Genomic DNA, 14,103 nt, shown 5'->3' on the forward strand with positions numbered 1-14,103 from the left:
CTGGTGGGGTGGAGGTGCTGCTGAGGACATGGCTGAACCACACTGTCACTGCACCACTAAATGCTCTTCCACTTTTTTTTTAAGAAAATTTGTTTTCAAACCGTGTTTTCCCCACAACACTATGAAATTCGCTGATGTCATCTTTCCGTAAGAAACTTCTCCAAACTGAGAGCAATGACTGTGTCAGCCCACTGCTCTTTCCCCATATTTATTTATATTATCTGGGCACGTACAGTCCCACGATGGTTGGTTCTGTACATACACACAGTCAGAGACAATACCTGTCCCTAAGAGCTTACAAGCTAGGTAGACAAGATGGACACAAGATGGGAGAACAGAAGGATTATTACCCCTGTTAGACAGAGGGGAAACAGGGGATCAGGTGACTTGGCTAAAGTCACATAGGGAGCCTGTAGCAGAATCAGGAACTAAATTCAGTTCTGCTGCCTTAGGATGTTTTTTGATTAAGACGTTGGACTTTCGCCATATCTCCCCTATCTCCTCAGCACCATTCAGATATTCAGCTGGTGATAATCAACTTTGTCGTTCTAAGGAGATGTTGCCTAATGGTCCCTGTAGATTCAGGTGTGTGGAAGGGTATCAGGCAGTGCAGCGATCTTGTTCACTTCGGAAGAGCTGCAGAAAAAGTGGCTGTGAACTTCCAAAAAGGAGGTGTGCTCAGGGCCTAACTCAGTACAAGTTTTTCTAAAAATAGATTTAAGTTGCACCTCTTTCACTGCACATTGGCCCTTGGCGGTAATAGGGGCTGGGTTGAGATGTAGCTGTACAACGAAGTGTTGATTAAAGTAGGACTCAGCTCTCTGCTTGATCTGCAGGCTATGACCTGGAGTGGGATGGTAGATCTGCAGTCTGTTCTTGACTCTGCCACAGATGCCCCATATGTGGAAGGGGTATGCAGTGCATGACATTAAAATACACACAGACACCCTACGGATTCTGGGTGTGGAGAGGGTGTGTTAAGATGAAGCAAGACTCTGAGCCAATCCGTGTGAAGGGCAAAAGGTTCCCCAATTGCAAACGTGCTCCTGGCACCATTCCTCATCCCCATAGTGGATCTAGGTTCTGCCTCCTCACCAGACGTCCTCATCAGATTCAAACTTAATAGGTTAATGGATTTCCTCCAATCTCAGGAGCTGTGCATCCTGCTTTAACTGACCTGTCGATAAAACTGTCCTCCTGCCTCCAACAAAACATCTCTCCTTTTACATGACTAACACGTCTGACATATTAGCCGGAGACAATGGTGAACGTGCTCCATCTGTACCTGCTACGAACACTCCAGGGAATTGTCTGTTCCCTCACATGCACCTCCTGTCAGAAATGAGGACTGGTCCAGCTTCTGGTGGGGTTCTAAGAGGGCTTATCATGCTCAGCAGAGACAAAGTCCTCTCTCTTCCCCGGCTCCCACCTCACACACAGATAAGCCAACAAGTAGCAGCTATCAGCTGTTTTCAATAAAGCAACAATTTTGTCTTCCATGCAAAGGCTTCAGTGTCTGGTGCTGGACTGGAGCAGGGAGGTGCGTCAGACGCAAGAATCTGCCCTTTTCCTCCATGTTCTTCATTCCTGGAAAGAAAAGCAGCAACATGATGATGGGGTCTGAAGCCCCTGTGAGTGTCATGTACAAATTGGTGACAAAAATCTAAGCTCCCGGCTCCTTACTCAATATGGGTAAAGGACCTAAAGGATATTCCTCGAAGTGCTGACTGCTCACTGGGCCTGGTCCATCTGGACTGACAAGGTTTCAGCCCCAGGAAACAATCCTGATCCAATACGTCCAGATCATTACATTGCAAGTGCCAACAACACCCACACAGTCGGCAATCAGTGACCACCAGAGTTCTCAGTGGAGACAAGGAGAGGGAATGTGGAGCTGCTAGGAAAGGATCATTCGGTGTTGATGCCTAAGACATGTAGGATACCCTTCAATCACGATGCGATTGACTAACACTCTTAATGACATTCCCAGCTGGCTTATAACAAATCCTGGCTCGCTCAGGGGACAAAGCACCGTTAGAGCAGTAATGAGACCCAGCTACAGATGACTGTTTCACAGGCTGGTACTGGAACAGAGCAGAGGACCTCTTACCGTCTTGGTGCTGGTGGTGGGGACAGCAGACATGGATGGATCCGATGTCTGAGATTTCGTGCTGGACGTTCGGAATCCCTTGATCCATCTCCTGTACTCCTCTCTCACCTGGAGAGTGAGGGACATGGTCACTGCACTATGTAACTAACGCTGAGAAGATCAGACATGGCCACCTCGAGACTACTGAAGGTGCTGGGGGGGTGGGTTGATGACAGGCACGGGAGTTACCTGGCGATTGAGGAGACAGTGTACCAGGAAGATGAAGGCTCCCTGCAGGCTGTTGACGATGGTGAATAAATACGCCATGACCATGGCTGCTGCGCCGACTTGGAGGAGACCAAAGCTCCATGTGCAGCCCAAAATGAAGAGCTGGGTGATGGCTTTAAAGATCAGTAACCTGGATAAAGGCAGATGGAGAGATCCAGTTACAATAACCCTATGGAGAGCAGTTGGGTCAGGAGGATCTGGACAGAGCGGGGTGGAGCTACTGGCCCCGGCTTTCCTGTGTGGGACAGGGTTACTGTCAATGCGAACACACTGGAAATTCGTTCCAATGGATCCTAAATATGCTGTTCCCCTCCTGCAATTTCTCACTCCCGCCCGGTGCCAAGGACCTTCCAAACCAAGGCATCTGACCCTCCAGGATTGCTTTGTTGCCTTCTCAACTGTGGTCTTTGAGAGTGGACACATTTGTGCTGAGGGAGGAGAGTCTGTTTCTCAAGATCCACAGGGTCAGGGCAAAGAATGTCATCTGTGGAAACATTTCATCTGGGGCTGATGACTCCAACTGAGGCATAGAACGATCCCAGGGACCGATCCAAATGCTGCAGAACCAGGGACCGCTCATCCCCTCTCCTGTAATATCCTCTGGCTGCTCTCGGTCCCTCCCCATGCACGGAGCTGATGGCACAGCCAGGGCTGAGATGGATCAATGGGATCACAGAGGCCAGATTCTGCTCAGAGTTAAAAAAGTGACTCCAGCCTCCAGTGGGGTCAGTTTACACCAGTGTAACTGAGAGCAGGATCTGAGTCAGAGTTTCCAGCGCCCTGTCTCTAGGCTCTTCCCTGCCACTTTCAGGCTGTAACTAATCTCCGCATCCCCGGGACCTGGGGAAGAAATTGCATGGACTTTGTCATCTTCACTCTACCCAACGTAGGGCCTTTCCCCCACCAAACACTGCATGGTTCAGCCCTTCCCTTCCTCATTCCTTGGGTCAGTAACTGGACTAGACCAAACTCTTGCTATCCTCAAGGTGAGCTCCCACTGGTTTCTGTGGGAGCTGTGCCCATGTAAAGGCTCTGGCCTGGGGATACAGCACAGGGACTAATCCCAGGACTAACCAAAGCAGATGAGCCATGTGGGACCTAACACTCTTTCACTGTGTTTTATGGGCCATATTCTCCTCCTGGCTGCTCTGAAATCAATGGGGTCACAGAGGTGAGAGGAGAATGGGGCCCTGTGGTTCTGTGAGGTACCCACCAGGATTATGGCACAGAGTGGACCCAGGAAACTCCAATGAAAGCCTCTCTCCAGGCTGAGCCAGCAGCTACAGGCAGGGAGGAAGAAGAAGTACATTATCCCAGCTCAGTGACATTAATATGAATATATTACCCCTTTTCAGCCACTGGAGCAGAGACGGGGATTGTGTCCTGAAACAAAAAATGGATTAGACTGAAAACCTTGAACACAGTCCCAGAGCCAGGTGTGGACTCCAGTTATACCAGTGTGAATCCAGAGACACTCCATAAGAATCCATGGAGTTAATCCAGGTGTAAACACTCAGAGCTCAGATACCATGGTGATGGGTGTGGAATAAGAACCTGGGGGGATAGAGCGAGATAAGAGAGATGTGAGCAAGTCTGGCCTGCTGGTGCCAACGGAGTGTGCAGATTACTCTCTCTCTGGCAGATTCGTGCAGTATTGATGGAGAACCAGAGACTCAGCTGATGTAAATCGGCTTAGCTGCATTGAAAGCAGTGGAACTACGCTGATTTACACCATCCGAGGAGCTCGCCTGGAGTGTCTAGAAGAAGCCACACCCTTCTTAGTGGAAGTTCCTCATTTTAGAGGAGGGAGAAGGCAGAGGGGATCCTCAGGGCTTAGTACACAGGAAGAAGGTCATTTGTTTCTTATTCACGAGAACCACAAACCCAGTCTTGGACCTGGGAGTTGAGCTGGGATCATTAGTAGGGTGAGGTCTGTAGATCTATGGCAGGTGGGCAACTCAACTACAGTGCTCGTGGCAGCTTAGTGTAACTGGGGAGGGCGACGGGTCTGCACTTCCTGTCGGGGAGTTCTGTAGCCATCTGGGTTGAATGCTGCAGAAATAGCCATAACCAGGGCTGGGAATCCGTAGCTGAACGGAGACATGAATCTCTTCTTGAACCAGAATATCGAGGTGAAGCAGGCCAGGAAGAGATAGTGTAGGAAGCCAGCAATGACAGCGCACACCACTTGGGGGAGACAGAGAGTCTAGGGATACTGCAGCGAGGAAGGTAAATGCTGTGTATGGGGGAGACCTGACTGGGGGGTCACACTGGGATTCTTGTTAGCACAGCTCTCCAGTTATAGCGCTCCATGACCCAGATGCAGGAAAGGAGCAGAGATTAGTGGTTAGAGCAGGGGTCAGGGGATCCTGGTTCTGTTCCCAGCCCTGCCACACATTCCCTGGGTAATAGTGGGCAAGTCACTTAGTCTCCTTATGCCTCAATTCCTCTCCTGTGACACAGGAATAGAACTGGCCAAACTCCTGGGGATGGGGAGACTGAGTCCACTGTGCCCAGTGTGAAGGGGCCTAACAGGGGGTGGAAACATCCCCCCGAGAATCCCCTCTGTGTCCTGCACAGCCTAGAATCCAGGGAGCACAAAGGTGTTCAAAGCCACACACCCCAGCCCTGCTGAGAGTGGAGGAACAGAGCAGGGGAGAATCAGGCCGTACCTGACTGCCGTTGCGGATTACCATGGTGAGGAAGAGCAGGTCGGCCAGGAAGAGGCAGAGGCAGAGCTGCAGGTGGAGGGAGGTGCTGCTGTTGTGGATGGAGCAGCACAGGAGGAAGGTGAGGATGGCAAGGAGGAGGCACAGCAGGAAGGGGGTCAGTCCCACGTAGGTGACGATGGTCAGTGGGTAACTCTTTTGTAATACAGCAAAGGGAGAATCACCAGTGAGCCCAGCCCAGCCCGCTTGGCCCTGAGATCCTGAGGTTCCTACTCAGACATTACCCCAGAAAAGCCACCAGTGGCTCAGGGTCCAGCCCTTTGAGCTGAGTCTGAGAGTGAGACACCTCCACTGCGGTGGGACCCTTAAGGAGAGCGAAGCTGGGGAGATGGTCACAGCTGCAGGTGGTGTGAGTGCTCTTTGTGTGCAGAGCGGTGCAGCCAGCTGGAGACCAGGTGCCTTTGCCAGTGATGAATTTCCAGTGGATGCAGAGAGCCTCTTCCTTGGCTGTCTTTGCCTGGAAACACAATAACACCATCATCATCCTCATGAGATCACTGAGACAATGTTGTTTCTGTTATTGTGGGTCTATATCCCAAACAGTAACAAACTCAAGGCAACATAGTGCCCCATGACTCTCCCCAAACAGCACCCAGTGCCCATGGGTCATTTTATGATGACGGTGGAGAGAGAACTCAGATCCCAGAGCTCCAAAAGCAAAGTCCTTGCTACCTGAGAGCCCTTGTTAGCTAGAAGCACTACAGGGCATGTGGCCCATGGCCGAGCTAGTCTCGTTCCATCCAGTAGATGGCAGGAGTACAACTGCCCCGCTCCCAGCTCATTTCTGTATCAAAGAAAGCACTGTTTCATGCTGATTCCCTGAACCCCATGAGCACTTTGTACGATGAATCATAACCCAGTGTGACACGATGTGAACCCGTGTAACATCCCCTAGTAAAACAGCCCCAGTGCATCAGGAATAAGGAGGTCTGTCCACGTCTCAGACCCAGTGGGAGCCCAGAAAGGCAGCACAATCCAAACACTCAGTAGGGGAGCCCCAGACAGGGAGCAACGTGAGGGGATCTCCACACACCTCTCTATGGTGCAGGGTCAAGTTCACAGGCCTGGAGAGGTGAATGGGTCTCTGATGGCCCCACTCACCACCCTGGAGTTCAGCCGAACATTCCTCAGCTTCTCACCAGCTGGTAGATTTCCCCTCACTGAGAAATGTCTCGTTAATGATGGAGTCCAGGGTGGAATAAGTAATAAAAGCAACAGCGGTGAAACCTGTTGGAACAGGAGATGATACCTCGTTCTGGAGATAGGGACGCTGAAGGTGAAGAAAGAGCCAGCCAGGTGCGGCTAGCAGGGGAATTTCAGAGAGCATAGCTGCAGAGCCCAGGGTTGGAGGTAGAGGGACTTGGCAAGTTGTCTGGTGTTGGTTTGTTTGTCTCCATGTAGCTGCAGTTTGGGGCCCCTGGACAGGTCAGGTGAGAGAAGTCTGTTCATGTCTCAGGGCGGGGAGGGGTGGAGGGGAACAAGAACCAACATCTGGAAGCTGAAGCCAGACAAAAGGAAACTGGAAATAAGACACCACAGCGAGAGCAATTAACCATTGGAACAAACTCCCAGGGAACCACTGGATTCTCCAGCCCATGCTGTCTTCAGATCCAGACAGACTGCCCTTCTGAAAGGCACTCGGCAATTTAGACAAGCACAAGTTATTGACCTTAATACCTGGAGCCTGTAAAAGCGAGGTGGAGAATCTATGGTGCACCAGCTCGCTGCGCAATAACATCCTTTGAGGGCACTGCTGTAGCACCCTGAACTGCAGCAATGCTCACAGGGGATTTTACTGAGCCGCAAGCTGGTGCGCTGGAGATTCACAACCTGACTTGCAGTGCAGTAACTTGCCACGTGGACAAACTCTCAGTTAGGTCATATCAGCCCAAAAGTGGGAGTTGAGGGAAAATGTTATTCTGGTCCCTATCCAGGGAGATGCTCTTCTCCAGCCTGGGGTTTAGCTGGGCTATGAATTCCCTCCCCTTTCCATTCTCTGGGCCCACTTTATATCACAGAGCCCCTCTGCTGAGCCATCTCCCCTCTGAGCCCCCACCTCTGTGAGACAACCAGAAATGAAGGTGTCTGCACAGTCCCATGGTCGACAGCCTGAGAACCACTGGCTCAGTCAGCAAGGTCCACACTAGTGCTGGAGCCAGAGACGAGGGTCCTGGCCTGGGGATCCTGGGGACAGAGCAAAGATAGAACCAGGACTGGGGTTTGGTGCCTGGGAATTGCTCTGTGCTGCAGTTTGGTCCCTGGGCATCTCCATCCCCTGGATGGTACCTTGTGCAGTTGCCATGGTGACTGTATCACAGTGAATGTCCATTGTCTCCTCCTGAGCTCTCAGCCTGACGGCCTCGCTGTCCGCACTGCAGTTCCCTGTGACGAGCCAAGTCTCAGTACCTGGGAGGGGGGAAGTGACAGATCTTCCCACTGTGAAACCACTTCCCCGGGAATCCATCCATTCTGGCCCAGATCCTTGTCCCTCTCCCACTCTGCCTGACAGTGAGAGACTTAAAGAGCTCTGTCTGTTTAGCATATCAAAATGAAGATCAAGAGGGGAATTCACCAGTTCCAGAGTCTTCAAATCCAGACTGACTGTCTTTCTGGAAGATGCTTTAGTCAAGCACCCAGGGCTGTCCCTAGACATTGTGGTACGCAGCCCACCCCCAGGCCTCTGAGGGGGGTGGGGAAGGAGCAGGCTTGTGGGGCAGGTCCCCAGTTGGTAAAATGGGCAAAGATCCATTGGAGTCAACACACCAATTTATACCAACTGAGGATCTGGCTTTATATGATGAACTTCCACACACTCGGGCGTAGCGTCATGCCCAGAACTAGCCCAGGGACAAGAAGGGGCAATTAACGAGAATGAGGAAGTTCTTCAGAAGTGTTCTATGTCCAACCTGGGGAAGTTCAACTCAGGCTCATTGCAGAGGCTGTCTGAGCCAAAACACTGAGCTGATGCAGGAGGCCAAGCCCAGACTGCAAGGGCTAGTGAGGCTCCCAGCATAGGCTGAGCTACACGTCCCCACACATCACAGACCACGCACTGCAACTGGAACGCTCTCCCCTCGCCAGAGCAGTTCTTCCCCAGCAGCACTAGTGTTGTGGATGTTTGATGCAGTGGCTGGTTGTGTCGGGAGCACTGAGTGCACCCGGCTGGTGTTTCGGGGGGGCTTGTGGGGCATGGAAGCTGTGGTAATGACACAGTGTGACTGTGCTGGAGAAGTTGGAGCCATGTCATGGGAACTGGCTGTGCTTTTTATTTCCTTCCTTTTGTGGGTTTCATTTTCAATCTGTTGTTCAAGTTTAACTGCAGGTCCCAGTAGGGGAGAAAATTGGGGGGAGAAGCTGCCGGTGGAAAATATTTTATCCAGCAGCTGCACTTGAGCTCTTCTCTGCTGCACGAGATGGTAGCTCTGGCCAGAGAAAGGGTTATATGCCCCTGGTTCTCAAAATCAGGCGTGCATGCACTTGCCTCCCTCCCTTCCGCACCACATCAATCAGGTTTTGTGCACCCAGGCCCCAACCAACCAATGAAGTTTGTGCACAGCTGGCTGTGACATTGCTCTCTATATGTTTATGAAAATATGCTTATGAGTGTGAATATAATGTAACTGGAATATGCTTCATGCAAAAGGTTTCTTGTAAGGTATCATTACAAAGCTTATAATCTACTGAGTGTGTTCGTCCTATTTCTATGTATGTATTATTCTTGTATCTAAAACTAGAAATATGAAGTATAATTCTGAAGTCCTATTGTAATTATGCAAACTGTGGGCCATTAATAATGGCTTGGAATCTTGATGGCTCCCATTTACTCTGTTTATCTGCAAGCCTCCACTGCAGACATGCGGGCCAGTCTTGGAAGAATGGAGACTAGGAGTCTCACGGGACATGTGACCATGTCACATAATACTGGAATCCATTTTAAACCTGGTGCTTTTCCATTTAAAAGGAGCGGTGGGAACCCAGAGAGAGACAAAGGATTCCCACCTTGTGCCAAAGCTATAAAAGTGGATGGAACAGAACAAAGGGGTCTCAGTCTTGTGGAATCCACTGCTTTTCACCTAAGATGCCTGCTGGAACTAACAAGGACTGTACCAGGAGAAAGGATTGGGCCCAGACTAAGAAGGAGTCTAGTCTGTGAAAGAAGCTTATTGGAACATCTCTGAAGGTGAGATGTACCTGTATTCAGTTTCTTAAATGTATTAGGCTTAAATTTGCGTGTTTTGTTTTATTTTGCTTGGTAACTTACTTTGTTCTGTCTGTTATTACTTGAAACCACTTAAATCCTACTTTTGATACTTAATAAAATCACTTTTGTTTATTAATTAACCCAGAGTAAGTAATTAATACCTGGGGGAGTAAACAGCTGTGCATATCTCTCTATCAGTGTTATAGAAGGCGGATAATTCATGAGTTTACCCTGTATAAGCTTTAAAGTAAGTAAAACAGATGAATTTGTGGTTTGGATCCGATTTGGAGCTCGGTGTCTGTGTGATGGAGATAGGAGCACTTTTTAAGCTGTTTTCAGTTAAGTCTGCAACTTTGGGGGCGTGGTTCAGACCCTGGGTCTGTGTTGCAGGAGGCTTGCATGTCTGGCTGAACAAGGCAGGGTTCTGGAGACCCAAACTGCCAGAGAAAACGGGCTTAGAGGTAGTCTCAGCACATCAGGTGACAGTCCCAAGGGAGTCTCTGTGACCGAACCCGTCACAGTGGCATAGTTGTGCTTGGATACACATTACCACAGGTTAATTGGGTTTTTGGATCGGAACCACACACTTGTCAAAATTTAATATTTATATTGGAGAGTTTAAGGGTTAAAAATCAGTTACAGTGAGTGACCCATGATCAGGATCCCGACAGAAAAAGCCTGGAAGAATTTTGCTTACAGAGAGGGTTGTATTTTAAGCAAAAGGCTCCAGAAGGGGTGTGATGCATGGCTAGAAAGGGTTAAACATCCTGTAAAATAAATAACCCTCAAAAAACATGTAGGGAGATAATGTTTGTGTTTTTGTGTGTTTACATATGTATGAGTAGGGTTCACAATGTAATCAACAGTCCCTGTCTATGCTGTATTCTGATATAATTTAAATGAATTGTAAATGTGGGATATCTCGGTATTCATCTCTCTTTGAAATGTACTGTGAATGGTGGAGGAAAAACCAAATGGCCTTATTCGTATAGCTAAGTATCTCTTTCAAAGTCATCCTAATTATCTTTTGTTCCCAAAGGGAATCCGAACTTGTCAAAAAGGAAATGAAATTGTGTAAAAGATCCTTGGGTCCTGATTCTGTCATCTCAGATCTGCTTAGACTTCATCAGGGGAAGTTTAAGTTGCAAGACTGAGGTCCCAGTTATGCATGCATAGTGTTAGCAATACTGCACCCCATCATGTTTTCAGGCACCCAGGGACCAGAACTTTCTAGGACACCTATGAATGCCATCATAGGGTTTAAAGGTACTGGAAGGGGGTGTGACCAGCGACAAACAGGGATTTTACATGTACTGCCTCCACCATGGACAGTGTCAGACTCCGGCAGTAAGTTGAGGAGGAGGGTGTGACATTGCACTCTATATGTTTATGAAAATATGCTTATGAGTGTGAATATGATGTAACTGGAATATGCTTTATGCAAATGGTCTCTTGTAAGGTATCATTACAAACCTTAAGTATCAGAGGGGTAGCTGTGTTAGTCTGGATCTGTAAAAAGCAATCACCACCAGCAGAGGTCCTCTAGCTCATGGGCAACAGTGCGAGGTCAGGCCCCTAGAGGGTAGGTCGCCTTTCGGAGCTGCTGCCGAAAGGTCTCGGGTGTAATTATAGAATCATAGAATCACAGAATATCAGGGTTGGAAGGGACCTCAGGAGGTCATCTAGTCCAACCCCCTGCTCAAAGCAAGACCAATCCCCAACAAAATCATCCCGCCAAGGCTTTGTCAAGCCTGACCTTAAAAAGCTCTAAGGATGGAGATTCCACCACTTCCCTAGGTAACCCATTCCAGTGCTTCACCACCCTCCTAGTGAAATAGTGTTTCCTAATATCCAACCTAAAGCTCCCACACTACAACGTGAGACCATTACTCCTTGTTCTGTCATCTGCCACCACTGAGAACAGTCTAGATCCATCCTCTTTGGAACCCCCTTCCACGTAGCTGAAAGCAGCTATCAAATCCCCCCTCATTCTTCTCTTCTACAGACTAAATAATCCCAGTTCCCTCAGCCTCTCCTCATAAGTTATGTGCTCCAGCCCCCTAATCATTTTTATTGCCCTCCGCTGGACTCTTTCCAATTTTTCCACATCCTTCTTGTAGTGTGGGGCCCAAAACTGGACACAGTATTCCAGATGAGGCCTCACCAATGTCGAATAGAGTGGAATGATCACGTCCCTCGACCTCCTGGTAATGCCCCTACTTATGCAGCTCAAAATGCCGTTAGTCTTCTTGGCAACAACGGCACACTATTGACTCATATCCAGCTTCTCATCCACTGTAACCCTTAGGTTCTTTTCTGCAGAACTGCTGCCTAGCCGCTCGGTCCCTAGTCTGTAGCAGTGCATGGGATTCTTCTGTCTTAAGTGCAGGACTCTGCACTTGTCCTTGATGAACCTCATCAGATTTCTTTTGGCCCAATTCTCTAATTTGTCTAGGTCCCTCTGTATCCTATCCCTACCCTCCAGAGTATCTACCACTTCTCCCAGTTTAGTGTCATCTGCAAACTTGCTGAGGATGCAGTCCATGCCATCCTCCAGAATGATCATTAATGAAGATATTGAAAAAAACCGGCCCCAGGACCGACCTTTGGGGCACTTCGCTTGATACCGGCTGCCAGCTATACATGGAGCCAATGATCACTATCCATTGAGCCTGATGATGTAGCCAGCTTTTTATCCACCTTATAGTCCATTCATTCAGCCCATACTTCTTTAACTTGATGGCAAGAATACTGTGGGAGACCGTATCAAAAGCTTTGCTAAAGTCAAGGAATAACATGTCCACTGCTTTCCCCTCATCCACAGACCCAGTTATCTCCTCATAGAAGGCAATTAGGTTAGTTACACATGACTTGCCCTTGGTGAATCCATGCTGACTGTTCCTGATCACTTTCGTCTCCTCTAAGTGCTTCAAAATAAAATAAATAAAATAAAGAGAGAGAGAGATTTTATCTCCTAGAACTGGAAGGAATATTGAAAGGTCATTGAGTCCAGCCCCCTGCCTTCACTAGTAGGACCAAGTACTGATTTTGCCCCAGATCCCTAAGTGGCCCCTCAAGGATTGAGCTCCTAAACCTGGGTTTAGCAGGCCAATGCTCAAACCACTGAGCTATCCCTCCCCCTCTATACCATGGTTTTTCCAGGGACTGAGGTGAGATTGACTGGGCTGTAGTTCCCTGAATCCTCCTTCTTCCCTTTTTTAAAGATGGGCACTACATTAGCCTTTTTCCAGTCATCCAGGACCTCCCCAACACTGTTGAGTTTTGAAAGATAATGGCCAAGCCCAATGCCTCTGCACCTACATCCGCCAACTCCTTTAGCACCCTCGGATGCAGAGCATCCAGGCCCATGGACTTGTGCTCATCCATCTTTTCTAAATAGTCCAGGGGAGAAATGGAAGCCTCCCTTCCCACCAGTTTTAAACCCCTCTTTCTGTGGCCTGCCCTCAATAGATGCCTGAGTCTGTTCGAAGACATCAACTAAAAAAGCCATCTCATCCACAGTCTTTACATCTTTGTCCCATAGACACTGCTTGACATCAGCCTTACATACGCTTAAGAAATGCTCTTGAGCAACAAGATCCAACATTCCCTCAGAACTTGCCACCTCTTTACCCCTCACCCATTTTCCCAACAAATCTTTCATTTTGTTTACATATTCCCCATTACTCATATCAATATCCCTCTTAAGATTCCTAAATTTAACTCTATATGTTTCAGGGGTAATCTGAAAACTTCGCAAAACAGTATCTTTAAATTTACAATAATCTAAAGCATTTTCAATAGACATTCCACTGAATACATTTTGAGCTTTACCGGTTAATTTTGCAATCAGGGTAGAAACTCTCTTATCATCAGGGATTTCATGTATTACACACAGCATTTCACAGGTAGTCAGATATTCAGCAATGTCATCATCCTCACTGTATGCAGGACATAAGTGTTCCCATTTGTGTATTTTTGGAGTGATGAGAGTCATTGGGGCTGGGGAGTTCTGGTTCTGCTTCTCTAATAGGCCCAGTTGGTGTTTTTTCTCTCTCCATTTCTCTTTCTTCCCTCTCTTTCTTCCATGGCCCTTCTGTGTGCATCCACCTCCCTGGCTGCCTCCCTGCCCACCACATTTGAAACTCGCAGTCCTTTTTATTCTCCGCAGCTTCCAGTCTGGCCACCTTTAGTTTTGTAGCTGCCTCACTGGTAGTCATTTTTCTTCTTTCTTGTGCTTATTTCCCTCACCCGAAATAAACAATCAGAAAATAACAAAACTGTGACCTCCTCCAGACTGTTCTTAGCCACTGCACTTAAGTTTCAGTTAAAATCACAAATATCAGTGCTTAAAGTGTGAACTCCAATTGGAGTAACAAGCTGCACATACATCGTGTTTTCTGTGCCACTGTGACATTCCCTTCTGGTGTTATCTGGACTGGTGATTTGCTAGGTCACTCCAATCCTTGACTCTGGGAGCCAGCCTTACCCTGCTCTGCTGTGAGAACCCCCACTCCTGGGTCTGTTCACGTACAGCCTCTGGTATGTCAGCTGCTTCTTGGATTGTGCAACCCAATGACACTAGCCAATATCTCTGGTCCCAGACACAACCCTAGGAACCTCCATCTTGCAGTGTCCAGTTATGCCCACTGGACACTGCAAGCTTATATGCGTTCATCAGTGTAACAAATAAATTGATATGTACCAGGCTTGTTATTCCAAGGGGAGTCTCTAACATGCTTCAAACCAAATGCACTGCTTCAGGTAGAATAAACAAACAGATTTATTAACTACAA

General features: G+C 48.3%; 1 pseudogene; it reads right to left on the bottom strand.

Annotated features, from left to right (window-relative positions):
- Positions 1-1,581: 1,581 nt before the first annotated feature.
- LOC128828454 (adhesion G protein-coupled receptor E3-like) lies at positions 1,582-12,694 on the bottom strand (annotated as a pseudogene).
- Between the last annotated feature and the right edge of the window lie 1,409 nt (positions 12,695-14,103).

This window comes from Malaclemys terrapin, chromosome 23 (genome assembly GCF_027887155.1).
Source record: "Malaclemys terrapin pileata isolate rMalTer1 chromosome 23, rMalTer1.hap1, whole genome shotgun sequence".
Classification (NCBI taxonomy): Eukaryota; Metazoa; Chordata; order Testudines; family Emydidae; genus Malaclemys; species Malaclemys terrapin.